At 45.7% G+C, this 13807-nt stretch overlaps 1 long non-coding RNA gene across 1 annotated transcript; it reads right to left on the bottom strand.

Moving 5' to 3' along the window:
• Positions 1–6845: 6845 nt before the first annotated feature.
• Positions 6846–8714, bottom strand: LOC133262528 (uncharacterized). The gene is made up of 3 exons (XR_009741337.1): positions 8405–8714; positions 7597–7718; positions 6846–6949 (listed from the first exon to the last, which is right to left on the bottom strand). It is a non-coding gene; the product is annotated as an uncharacterized LOC133262528 (long non-coding RNA).
• Positions 8715–13807: the final 5093 nt, after the last annotated feature.

Raw genomic sequence — 13807 nt, 5'->3', positions numbered from 1 at the left:
ATAATCTGCATTCAGATCATGACCTTTACCAAGCTGCTCTTCCCAGACCTCAGAGCTTTCAGCTGATGCTGGGCAGAGGCAAGAGAAGCCCAGTGTAACTTTTCTCCCATCTCCTCCCCTCCAGCAGGATTCCTCATTCTGGGAGCAGGGCAGGGAAGCCTCAGCCCAGGGATGTTTCAGATGTGTCTGAGACTTCGCGGTCAGATGAGAGGGAAGTGCTCCCAGAGCCTGTCCCCAGCTCAGGGCACTGCTGGTGGCTCTGGTCCCTGCTCCTGGGCTGCAGAGGTGTATCCATGCAGGCAGCAGACAGTGCTGGAGTTGCATTAACTTTTGTCTCACTGTTGCTGGACTCTGGGAAATGAGGCAGGGCAGCCAGTCCTGGTGAGGCAAGCCCACATATATTTATCCACTGCAACAGCTGGCTGCTTATGCCAGCACTAACCTGATGGGGAAAACATCACTGAAGCAGCTCTCTGCTGATAGCAGCTCTCACTGTGTGATCTGGAATCATTTTGCACACCTTAGTGCATTAGAGAGAAGAGGATAAAATAAAATAGCATCAGGAGCATGGGCAGAAGCTTAGAGAAGCACAGATTAGAGCTACAAGGGGTTGTAAGCCTCAACTGCTTACTTTTCCCTCAACCAGTTTTACTCATCAGGCCAAAAATTAATAGGAAATGAAAGAGCCAGAAAGCAACAGGACCATAAAGTGTCAGGAGCAAAAATGGACTCAGAGATTATCATTTAGCAAATATTGTGTCTTAATATTAGATGAGTTTGGTGTTGGTGATTCCAAAAGTGAACTTCAGCATTTTCAGTATGAAATATTTACATTCTCCCTCATTTGCTTTCAGTGGTTTCACAGAGCTTTGTACTCCTCTCACACAGAACTCTCATGAATTCTGCAATGTTCTTTGTTGGTTCGTGTGGTTTAGCTGGTACGTAGAATTCCTGCAGAATTCTGTGTGCTGCTGTGCAGTGGGGCTCCCCTGCAGTTCCGCAGGTCCTCTGGCTCGTCTGGGTGAGGGAAAAATTGAGAGGTTACAAGTGCTGGTGTTGCTGTGCAGGGAGCAGTCGGTTTAGCTCAGGAGACCTCAGGTCACCTGCAAAATAAGCAGGAAAACCATCTTGGGGTTGGATGTGACGCAGTCTAGATCTGACTTTGCTTTTACTCCTCTGATGAAAGCAGGGCCTCAGTTTCCCTGTCTGTAAAATGAGGGACTGGCAATGATGTATCACTGTAAGAGTGGATGAGAAGCTTAAATCAAAACATGCTGTGTAGAAAACGTGTGAAGGAATATTGAAAGGGTTTCAGCATTCAGCAGTGTACAGTGAGCTTTATTTGCTGCCTCATCTTGTTTGCTCTTTCATCAGGCCACTGAGCAAAAGCTTATGAAGGGGAAGACTTCGTATCTTTTTACAGGGTATTACTGAGCCAATGAACCCGCAGAAGGTTTGTGGTGCAGAATGTGGCAGCACTGGGTTCTCCCTCTTGGGGCTTTTTATGAGGGCTGCAAAAGCAAAGCCATGGCTGGATGGGGCTTTCCTTGTTTCATGAATTATTTTATGTATTTTAGGCTGCAAAAGAACATGATTAATTCTCCCATTTCACCATCTGCTTCAGACTCCATCTCAAAGGGTTCCCAATGGGCACAGCACACAAAACCCTTTAAAATGATCCTCTCCGTATTTCCCATGCTCAGCAGTGTGCTGATGAGACCAGTAGATGTAGGTGATGGGCCTGCAGGATCTAGAGGGGCATTAGGGTTATGCTGAGCTGATCTGTTTATTCCCAGCTAGCAATTTCATCACAGTGTTCTTTGTCTCAGAAATATTTGTGCATTTACGCTTTTACAGACAGATTAAGGCCAGAAACATTCAGCCATGAAACTTCCACCTTCGGCTCAGGAGCACAAGTTGCTCCACTGCTTTCCATCTTATTGCCCTCATGCGTTGGGCTGGAGACACTGAGGAGCTCTGGTGAGCTCTCCGTAACTGATGTGAGGGTAAGTGCACATCTCCTACTGGCATTCAAAGGGTTACTTGCAAAGAGTTTACACGTCTTGACTGTCAAGTCTCTGCCTCCATGCATTTCCCACTCTTCCTGTCTCTTGGGTGCAAGGTTTTCTGCTTTCAGTCTTTGCCTGCCAGGCTCGAACTCCACTGAAGCCCTATCAAACATCATTGCTGCGTTGCCTCAGTGCAGCGCACGTATGCCGCCTTCCCTGCGAGGAGAAGGAGGATTAAAAAGCTAAAATATTTAACCTGTCTCTCAAACAGTATTATTCATGGCAGGTAAGTGGCTGAGCAGCATTTTGCAAGGTTTCCCGTGAATAATACATAGGATGGTCAGTCTTGGCACGGGAGCATTACTCCAACTGTAGAATAATTCACATGCCTGAAGGAAAAAGGTGCACATCTTAATTCTTTTCATTTTCTGTAAGTGATAGAATCAAAGAACCAACTACTGGTTGAGTCTAAAGGTTGGAAAAGCCCTTTAAGATCATCAAGTCCAACCCTCACCCAGCACTGCCAAGGCCACCACTAACCCATGTCACTGAGAGCCTCATCTACACGGTGTGTGAACACTTCCAGGGACGGTGACTCCACACTTCCCTAGGAAGCCTGTTCAATACCCAGTGACCCTTTTGGAGCAAAGGAGATTGTTTGATGGTCAAGCTTTAGCAGTTGCAGCTCTGCCTATTGGGACCATGCATGTGGGGGTCTGCTGCCTGGGGCAGGGCAGAGGTGCACAGACCGCATGGGCTGTGAGTCACTGGCTGTGCCAGCACATCAGTGTGTGACTGTGCACAGAAATGAGTGCAGATGGATTTACTGCTGTGGGTGAAGCTGGATCATAACACAGCTCTGGGGCTGCACCTAACTCATATCCTGGCACCGTGCGACCGGGGAGGGAAATGAATGTGCAGCTGCCCTCATCTCCTCCCTGTAGGCTTGGTTTGCAGTTCAGAAGACAGATGGACAGCCATGCACACAAATACACTCAGATTTCTCCCCACAGAATGATGTCATTCTAGGGATTTTTATATTCAGGGTAAAATATTGTAACAGCACCATTTCCTTCAAGCAAGAAAATATTTGAGCAGATCTTCTTATAAAAAGCCTCCGAGTCTATTACTTTGCTGGGAATTAGGTACTTTCTTGTTTCTTTGAAAAAAGCTGCTTTTCTCACCATAAAAATATCATATTTTGGCTGAAATACAATTTTTCCTGCGTTTTGTAGAGAGATGCATAAAGGACTCAATATTCTCAGTTTTGATTATGTCTAGAAAGTCTTAGGTTTCTATTTTGACCTACTGACATCATATAAATTAAAACAAGCAAACAAACAAAAACCCTCCAGCTTTTTATTTGTATAAGCTTTTATTTTTACTTACTCTTTCCTCAGTGGCTTTTTACTCACCCTGGTAATCCACGTGGTAACAGAAGTGATTATAAGTGTGCTTGAAAACTACATCATCCTGCACTTCACAAATACACACATATCTCTCATGGTTAGAAAACAGCATTTTGATTACTGATTTGTTAATACCAACACAAATGAGTCCCAAAAATCTTGCTGCACAATCTGTGAGTCGAAGAGAATCTGTCCATTGACTTATTGCACTTTGGATCAAACATTTGATATACAGAAACATAAGAGATGGTGAGATGCAGCTCATCTGAAGGGATCCCATGTGCAACAGCCATCTATGAGAGGCAGCAGAAGGCTGGGGTGGTAAATAGAGAGGGTGGATTGTGTGGCTTTAACATGTGGCCACAAGGGCATTGGAGTGAGGCCTTTAATTTCACATTAGGATTCTTCTCGTATTTGCTAGATAGAACAATATTAACCTTTTGAATTTATTTAGAAACTCATTAGTGCTTTTTCTATAGTCCATTCTTTTCCTGATTAGCTTTCCTCATTACAATTCAAATTTCTTTCTGCTACATTTACCACATTGTCCTGCTTTCTCTCATCTCTATTGTTGCTCAGCTTAATTTATTAAAGCAATGAAAAAGGAAGGGGGGGATCGGTTGACATAGCTGCCTTCCCACTCTTTGGTGCTTGGGAGGAAAAGGGAAGAAGGGAGACACCCGTGAGCTTGCCTTCTCTCCCTGGGCTGGAGGATGGTGGCAGCAGCTTCTATGCAAGTGCATGAGGCAAGCATGGTTCATGGTGGCAGCATAAAAGACCTTCTGAATATGCTTTAATCTGTGCCCAAAGCTGCCAGCAAGGCACTGAAGTGCCGGGTGAAGGCAGCTGCCTTCACACACGCCACCAGTGACTCTCGCTTCTTATGTGGCTTTAGCCTGTGGGGCTTGACTTTCCGGCTTTTCCATGTGAGCTGTTGCTCAAGGGTTTTAAAATGGAGCTCACTCTCAAATTCCAGGGTCCTCATCAGGCCCTGGAAACTTTCACAGCCCCCATGCCCCCGCCTCCTCTGGCATCCTATTTCCAGGGTTATTCTAAAAACGATGGGTATGCCTTTAGTAGTGTTTCTTAATAGCTTATGGGAGGGCTTTAGCCCCCTTGTGTGTGTACTTAGTATCAATATGGAAGCCTAGGAGTTGCCATAATTGCTCTGGACTCCACATCTCCAGTGCGATACGAATTGACATTTCGGTCAGCTGAGCAGTGCATCTATATCCCATGTGCCTGGGATTAAAGATGCATATGTTTTTGACAAGAGATGATTAAATTCAGCCAGATGATTGCAACCGTCCCCACCGGTGTGGTTCTGCGGGTATTGGTGGAGTTGAACATCTCACCACTGGGAATGAATGTGTTTCCGCAGGAGGAGTTGTAAAACAGGGAAGTGCCAAAGTATTTTATTTGAGGCACAGGGGAATTAACTCCCTCAGCAAAGGTTAGAGAGAGAGGGTTTGGCAGAGCCTCAAAGATAATATGAATTCCTGCGTTTCTACTCCAATGCCTTAATCATAAAATCATGTTTTCTCTGATTTCTGTTCTGTCTGTGGTAATTACAGTTTTGGCTGGTTTCTGTCCTTTATAAAAACCTGTCTTTCACACATCTTGTGCAACTAAAAAAAGAAGACAAAACAATCATAATTTTCCAAGTGTATAATTCTGGACTCCAGCAGAGGCTTAAAACAAGTGAGGTAATTATTCCACTTGGTTCAGCACCATTTGGAGCATTAGGCTGTTTTGCGAATTGTAGTTTTAAAATAAGACACATGAACTGGAAAAAGTTCAATGAGCAACATGTTAAATAAAATAAATGCTTGCAAATATCAGCTGAAAGAGAAAAGGAGCTGGCAGTGAGCCTTTGGCATGAAGGTGATTGCAGGAAGACGGGAAAGATCAATGATGTGGAGGGAAGGTTAAAGAAACAAAAAGCCAAAAGAAAGATTAGATGCTCTCCTGTAGGTGATGGGAGGACACCAGGACATGCTTTCGGGCTGAATTAATCCTGGTGCAAGATAAAACATCCCCCAGACCTTCCCCAGGGCTCCATTTGGACTGCGGGCAACCGCAGGAGGTCAGGCAGGGGAAGCTGCCAAGAGGAGGTGGAGCTGGCTGGTTAAAGCCCAGACCAGACGTGCATTTATTAGCGCTGGTTAATGAACTTGTTCCTGGCAATCAACCACCAGGGCAGGAGGTGGCCTTGATTTGCAAGTTGTGACTGCCAAGAAAGTCACCCATAATTGCCTGTGATCTTGTGGCTTTCTGATTTTCACCTTGGTCTTCTCTTCCCCTGGAAATAGGGTTTGAGTGGCTTTGGGTTTTCTCCTTCCCTTCTCTCTCCAGGTTCTTTGCTTCACATTAACACCATTTTCATGTTTATCGCTACTGCTGTGATTAAACCTCTGCTGTGGTCTGATTTTGGGTGCAGTACCCATGGTGACTGTAAAACAGCAGCCATTCACAGAAGTAAGGACAGCAGTTACTTAGAGTTGCAGAGGGAATTCAGGACCATTACTTGTGGCTGAGGAGAGCACAGTGCACTTGTATGTGGGCTGCAGGACACCCTTATAAGACTGATTTATAGTTTTAAACAGCTTCTAGGTGTTAACAGCCCCATGGGATTGTTTCCCCCCTCCTTTCCCCAGGCAATTCTGCGCTTTGGTTGCATTTCTAATTTTCTGCAGTATCTGAACGTGCTCTGTTGCACTGTAAGCATCACTGAGACGCTTCTCAGTCATCTGGGGATGGCACAGGGGCTGCCAAACAAGACCAGTATTGCTGGAGAATGATGTGTTGCCCGCATAATCCTCCTGCCTTTGGTGGTGTGTGAAACTGCAGGTTGGACAGAGCAGAAGTAATGTAGGCTTGGAGGCCCTGTGTAAAGGAAACAACCAAAGGCTGAAATGATCTTCTGTTTAATTAGAGGTGTGAGTGCATGTAAGAGAAAGTTACTGACTGCACGCTGCATGTGCAAATGCAGAGCCAGAAGCTGGAGATCAGGGGAAAAGAAAGTCTGGGTTTATTCCTGTGTTCCTGGAGGCAGGAAAGCAATGGAAGCTGCCATGCTGCAAGTTTCCAGTTGGCCAACCTTGGACTGTTCCTTTTAAATGCAGCAAATCAGGAAGGAGAAGTAAATGCAAAAGTTTTGTTTTTTTTTTTTTTTACTGTTTCCTATACACAGAAGTGAAAGATAAGGCTGAGAAAGCTCAAATGGCTAAAGTGGAGCCTTATAAGCAGCAGTTTTACTGCTGGTATGAAAGAATTGATATGAGTAATATCTCAGATTAAGGTCCAGCCTGTCGGGATTAATGCTGGGGGGGTGCAGGGTGGGGTGGGGGAAAGGTGCTTTCAGGTAGAGATATTGCTGGATCCATGGTGAAGTTCTTGGGTTTGAGGCATTTGGGGGGGAGACGTGTTTTGATGGGGGAGCGTCCACTGTCTAGAGACAGGTGTCAAATGTGTGCAACAGGAACAGTTGCAGATACAGGGAGAGACTGCAGAGAGTGGCTTGTTCCTGAGCTGGAGAGGAATAAAAGCAAGAGAATGACATTAGCATTTAATTCCTGGCAGTTGCTACAGTGCATAATAACATCAGTTTAAAAGCTTCTCATTTCCCTCACTTTGTGCATTATTAAGGCTTGAACCTCTGTTTAATGGCTGGAATATCACTTTCTGCTTCCCTCATCCTAGGCCTGCAATTGATCTACATAACCTACTAGATCTCCACTTGGTTTTCTGTAGCATGTGAGGGTTCTCACTGTGTCCTGAGAGACACAACATTATAACTCAAGCCCTCTCTTACAGTATATGTGTTACTGTGGTCCTTTGCTTCCTTGTGGGACAAGTAGAGTAACAAGAGAGGGGAAAATACTGGCTTTGCTGCACCTCAGATGCTTGTGCCACGTTGCCAGGGATGTTTCCATCATGCTGGGCAGGTTTCTGCTCAAACCCCTCTCAGTTGTCTCTCCTTTGCATGGCAAGTTCTGAGTCCAGCACTAAGGCCACATTGCTGCATGGGCTGTCTTAGGAGCACTGTGCAGCACTGTGGCAGTCCAGCCAAGCAGACAGCTTTATGGAGACACTCCTTGGGGTTTCTGAGACACTTGCTGGGGAGAAAAGGTCTGCCTCCAACTACGGTTTGGAAAGTCTTTCCCTCTGGTTAGTACCTTTGGCGCTCACAGGTTGTGTTAGGACAGTGTCCAGTTCTAACAGAGTCCAGTTCATCCAGCTGTGTGTGTAACCACCTTAAGGAGTTCTGCTCCTGCTGAGCTTACTGTCTGTGACTTTCCTGATAAAAAAGAAAGGAGATATCTTGCATTTTTAAAAAGGTTTGCATCCAACTGTTTTATGAAACAGTTTTCATAAAGATTGAGCTTGAGGAAATGTGTCCATCAACACATTTTCGTTAAATCTATAGGCTAGTGACATCTCACATAGCCTGGACATTTCTACCCTTGATGCATTGTTCAGTGCCAACTTCCCTGTTTTCCTTTCTGTGGTTATGCTGTAGACCTTTTCCAGGATCCAGCTTCCAAAGAGAAAGTGCATCTTATTCAAACTGTTCTAAACCTATTTATCCGGGCAAATATCTGCACATGTAAACCAGCAGAAAAGTGCTATGATGTCTGTCAGGGCAGGAGAGCACACAGACCCTGTGAAATGGTCTCTCCTTGGTGTGGTTTATGTGGAGGTAGAAACTACATACACACAACACAGTGAGTGAGGGCTCTGTACCTGTTTGAACTCCCTTTTCTCAGCACTAAATTCAGTTTGCACAGGCTTCACCACATAGGGGCTTTGAGGTTAGGTAGCTGCAGGAAGATCTCTCTCCTCTATGTCACTAGCTCAGTCTTTAAAAGCCAAGAGCTGTCATGAGCTGGTGGCTGTGTAACAGACTCCTCAAAAGCAGCTGGTATCACAATTGCATTGCTCAAGTTCCCACATTTTATCCAGAGCACGTTGTCTCAGACTTACCTTGAAGAGGATTTCTCATGCAGCTGCTGATCCGTCTTGCTCCTTAACACAACTGAAAAGCCCTTAGAGCAGATGTTGTCACTGTGCTTGAGCCCTTCTTGCATGAGAAACATCTGGGAAGAAGAAGCAAGGACTGGTCAGAAATCCCACTTTAAACTCTGTTCAGTTCAGTGGGTCTTGATAATTTTACACTCTCATCATAAAAGAGACTTCAAAAGAGGCTCCTCCTGTCCCCAGAGGAAAACTGCACTTTTGTTCCTGGAGACTTGTTCTCTGCACTGTTGACACAGGCTGCTAGAGCCCATGTGGGCCAATGGGAGGTATATATTGTGATATAAGTGTTCAGGAATTTGGCAAGACTTCCTTGCTGCCAGAGCTACACATGTGAAAGACTGGGGCTTGTTTTCCTTTTTTTGACTTTAAACTTTTGGCTGCCTGAATTAAACATATTTCTTGTTGATTCTGTAATGAAGACAAAGGCTTGAATATTCCTGTGTTGCTTTTTATTTGCATTTTTACTACAGTTAGTCTCATTTCCCTGTTGCTGAAGGCCATTAATGAGGAGTTGGATGACTTGTCTAGGTTTTCACTTTTTATGATTTTCCAAAGCTTTATACATAATAAATAAGGCATCCTGTTTTGCTTCTGCTATTAACAATGTACCTGGAGCAGAAGAATTGATGGAATACATCAGGTTTAACGCCTTGACAACAACAAAGAAAGACAACAAAATAAAGAAACGCACTTGTGGTGATGCTTTTCCAAACTGTCATCATCATTCTTTCACAGATCCAGCCATGAAATGGGGACAAATAAAAGATTTTGCCATGATGTCACCCTCCAGTCCATCCCAACCTGAGCTTGAAACAAACTGTTGATATGACCCGTCCATCTCTGCAGCACACATGGCTTCAACTTTCTGTTCATCCCACCTACAGATGACAACTCTCCTTCTTCCCTTAAGGTGAGATGCTGTCCAGCAACAAACCAGCAGACACATTGTCTGGCATAGATACCTTGACTTGCAAGTTATAGCGACTCCATGGCAAGACTCTGTAAGTTTTTGCTTTATGAAGATCTCTCAGTCTCATTGCTCTACTCTCCTTCCCTGAATAAGGAGGACTGAAGCAAAGGAAGGTTGAAGATCTTGCCTCAGAAAAAACCTTTGGAGTTGCTGCCCGGCACTGAGCCATGAAAGTTAGCCAAATCCACATTAAGCTGCATTTCATTGAGAAACCATTTGAGTTCAGTCTGACCTTTTCTCTTCAATAAGAATTTGAAAGTCTTCTCTTGCACAGCAAGCTGTGTTGGCACAGCATCATGAAAGCAAAGCTGGATACTGGGTTCCTTCTGTACCAGGAAAGTGTTCCTAGGTCAGAAAACACTTCTGTTAAACTAAAACCTATTTTATTTAAAATAAGGTTAAAATAGTTTCCTTCCTTGTGGTTCTTTGCCCCATGAACTTCCCCCTTTTTTGTACAGAAAACCATGGGTCATTTGTTGTGCAGTTCCTGCTCTCACGTACTTTTGCTCCCTGCTGACATGCTCAAACTTAAATTCCTTCTGCAGTTCAGACTTAGTGAGCTTTTCCAGTCCTGCTTTGCAAAGTCGTGCTACAGAGGCACTCTGCTCACCCCCTCCAGGGTCTGAAGCTCCTTGAAATTGTAGAATCTTACCCTGGTTTGTGCTGGAAGGGACCTTAAAGCTCATCCAGCTCCAACCCCTGCCATGGGCAGGGACACCTTCCACTAGAGCAGCTTGCTCCAAGCCCCTGTGTCCAACCTGGCCTTGAACACTGCCAGGGATGGGGCAACCACAGCTTCTCGGGGCACCCTGTGCCAGCGCCTCAGCACCCTCACAGGGAAGAACTTGTTCATTATCTCCAACCTGAATTTCCCCTGTTTCAGTTTGAACCCATCACCCCTTGTCCTATCACTACAGTCCCTGATGAAAAGTCCCTCTTGGGCATCCTTGCAATCAACCCTTGCAGAAGGGTGAAACCTGCATGGAAAGAGTAAGGTTCATGTTCATACTCTTTTTTGCAGGGGCCCTTCAGAGGATGCTGCCTACCCTGGAAAGCTATTTGAGTACCTCAACTTCTCCAAGGGAGAAGTTTCCCTCTAGGATTAGGTTTTAGAGGCAGGTCTTTTAGTGTTCCTGCTCACTGCCCAGAGTGAACTGATGGAACGAGACATTTCATGTTCCTTTAGAAAGAGAAAACTTAGTTCAATTCATATGAGCAAAATGCACAACAGTAGCTGCACTAACTGCAGTTATTTCAGTGCAGCATCCTTCCTCCTAAGAACTAGTTGCTGAGTGCTGGAATCCTTCTCTCCTCCAAATGGAGAATGAACATTGGCAGTTCCAGCTCTGTTGTTCCCCAGCTCCCACGTACACCTTCAAAATATTGCCTGCAGCAGAACATGGGAGATCACTAAAAGATTAGTTTTTTCAAAGAGAAAAGATTTTATATCTCTTTGGTGAATATAAAAATATTAATTGAATAAACCATTAATTGTCAGTAAAAGAACAAATGTAGCTTAAAAAGTATGTCAAAATGCTGGAATGTACAAATGAGCTGGTAATGTGTAGGAAGCATAAAGCGCTAAAAATACTAAATTAAAACATGCACATTTGAGGAGAAAAAAAGTCTAATTTGAAGTATTCTTCATTTTAATAGATTTTTCCTCAACTTCATTGAACCTCGTTGCTTTGTGTACTGTATTTTCCGTTTATTAAGCAATGCTGTATTTGCTGCCTGTTTGCTCCTCTCAGAACCTGCTTTTTAGGCTTACGTGAAGAGCAGCTTGCAGTGGAGGTGTGTATAGAAGTTGAGCGGTTGTTTCATGCCTGTGAATGTGATGAGCACTGCAGTAAGGACTATGTATGTTTTGGTGTTCAAAGCAGAAAACAAGTACTTGGGGAGGTGAATGTATGTTTTGCCTGGTTGTGGCAATGAAAAGCACCCAGTAACTTCAGCATTTAACACCTAAAATGTTTAGGACAAGAGTCACACTAAGCCTTTCCTCTGGACTGCACCCAGGTTAATCCCTGCGGTGCACTGCTGCAAATCTTTGCTGCAGTCAACTTCTTGGCGTCTGCCCTTGCACCACTGGCCCTGCAGATGTAACACAGATGGAAGAACTGCCCTTTGTAACTCTGATGAGGAAAGAGCTTTTATTACTGGTAAGAACAAGCTCTCTCTTCAGCTGTCACAGCCTGGGTCAGGCAAGCGTAAGACTGTTTCCTTGGGGACTGGTTTACTTTCCCTGCTGGGAATTAGCTAGGCATTAGTCATAGCTTTGCTGGGACCTCTCTTTGCTCTTTCCAAATAAATGGCTTTGGGAGAGGAGGGCAGGCTGAGAGTCTTGGAAAGGATGAGGCACCCTCTGGCAAACCTCTGCTTGGAATGACTGATTTATGGAGCTGGAAGGAAGCTCTGGGGAAGCCATCTACCATTGCTAAGTGGGAGGTCAATTTATCTCATTTCATTCACCCTGGGACTGCTGGCCAATAGTCATGGATGAGGCTTGTTCCCTGGATGCTGCAGTAGCCTATGGAAGCTGTGTCAGAGGAGAGTACAGGCACGCTCTCATGCTGGGTAGAGAGAGATTGCTCTTTTCATCTCATCCCATCAGTTTGTTAGGAAGCATTCATTATAGAAACATGTTTATGAGTGAGGTTTTTGTGCTTCTCTCCTCATTCTGAAAGAAATGCTAGGAATCCTGCTTCAGCTGGGAATTAGAAGACTCTACACATCACAGCAGAGAAGGTCAAAGGACCATAGCCTCTTCTACATTAGAGCAGTGCAATTAGCAAGGTGGGGGACATTATCTGATCTCCTACCACGGTGATGGAACTGCAGAAGGAATGATAGACAGTGTGTATGTAATCCTATTTTCACTGACATTCTTCTCCATGCACTATTTCCACTCTGGATAGGAAATATTTGCTGCTATCAGTTCCAGAACTGCTAAGGACTCCTCCAAGTACTCTGCCCATCAGAGAGCTTTATTTCAGAGAACAGAAACACTCAAATACATGAGTAATGGGAACTCTCAAGGCATTTGTCCCCTGCCCTTTCTTAACCGGATTTCCAGCGTATGTGCTGGGTTTCTGGGTCACCCACATGGAGCTGAAGGGTGCTTGGCTTTTATTTTTGTACACATCTGCTGTTGAAAACTGCCCCACACCAGTCCCTACAAAAGTGACGCTGTTTCATTCTCAGAGCAAGAGAGGAGTTCCCAGTCGCTGCCAGGGGAGATGTCGCTGCCCAGGGGGGTCCCCATTGACGTGGCCGTGCTGGAGATACTGGTGCCTTCTAAAAGCCTCTTGAGCTGCTCGTAGCTGGGGATGGACGTTGGCAGCTCTGGGAGGTTGGGGCCACCGTTCTCCGCTCTCTGAAGCTGCCATCAAGGACCAAAGGCATTGGGATGCTGCTGGGCAAGTCCTGGCTGCCTGCCACCATGACTCCTGCTCACCCTCCTCTCCCACACAGACACCCCTTATCTCATCCTGCCCTAAGAGAGCTCAGCGCTTGGTGCGGGTGTGGGCAAGTGGCTCCCTCCATGCTTTATCCCACTTTTTATCCCTGCCCTGGCAGGTTGGCATGGTCCCTGGTCCATCCGCATCTCCACCCACTGCCCATAGGGCTCCATCCCAATGGTGCTCAAGTCCTCCAGGTTCTGAACAGTTTTGTCAATCTCAAGGACGCTGTAGCTGGAGGTGAGCAGCTCCTTGAGCAGTGGCAGAGAGGTGAAGCCACAGGGGGTGATGGCTGTGCCTGTGCCACCAGGATTCCCAGCCACAGGGCTCAGAATGGGACCCTCCTTCCTGACCATCTCCATCTCCTTGTACAGGACGAGGGAGCGCACGGCCTCCTCCACCTCCTTGGACTATTCACGGGTGTAATCACCCACCTCCCCCAGGCCTTGGTTGTAGGGGTCAGCGAATGGGCTGGGCAGAATGTTGCTACCCAGGGGTGTCCCCATTGCTCACTGCAGGGCGCTGGACTGGATGAGCTTTGAAGGTCCCTTCCAACCCAAACTATTCTGTGATCATACCTGACCAGACCTCAGATGCTATCAGGGCATAAAAGAAGCCCCATGGGCAACCATTTGGACTTGCTCCTCCTCAGAGCAGTGGGCTGCAGCTGGGGACTCTCCCCTTGGGTCAGGATGCCATCCAAGGTAACTCCTCGGGATTGAGAGCCTTCCCTTTTCAGGGGAGTGACTGCACTTTCTGCATCACTGGCCATAAGCTTGAAGGTTCAGCAGTGTAGAGACGAGCCCACGTGACATCCCAAATCTGTAGTTAATGGTGGTGGAGCTTTAATTGAGATTGAGCAGTAAATTCAGTTTAGCCTCGTTTCTTGGTTCTGTGGCCATTTGAAAGAATGATTCG

Source organism: Pezoporus flaviventris, unplaced genomic scaffold, assembly GCF_033815535.1.
Source record: "Pezoporus flaviventris isolate CSIRO_AGI_PZ_B2104156 unplaced genomic scaffold, CSIRO_AGI_Pfla_v1 ptg000213l, whole genome shotgun sequence".
In the NCBI taxonomy this organism is placed as follows: domain Eukaryota; kingdom Metazoa; phylum Chordata; class Aves; order Psittaciformes; family Psittacidae; genus Pezoporus; species Pezoporus flaviventris.
This window is presented reverse-complemented; position numbering and strand designations above follow the sequence as displayed.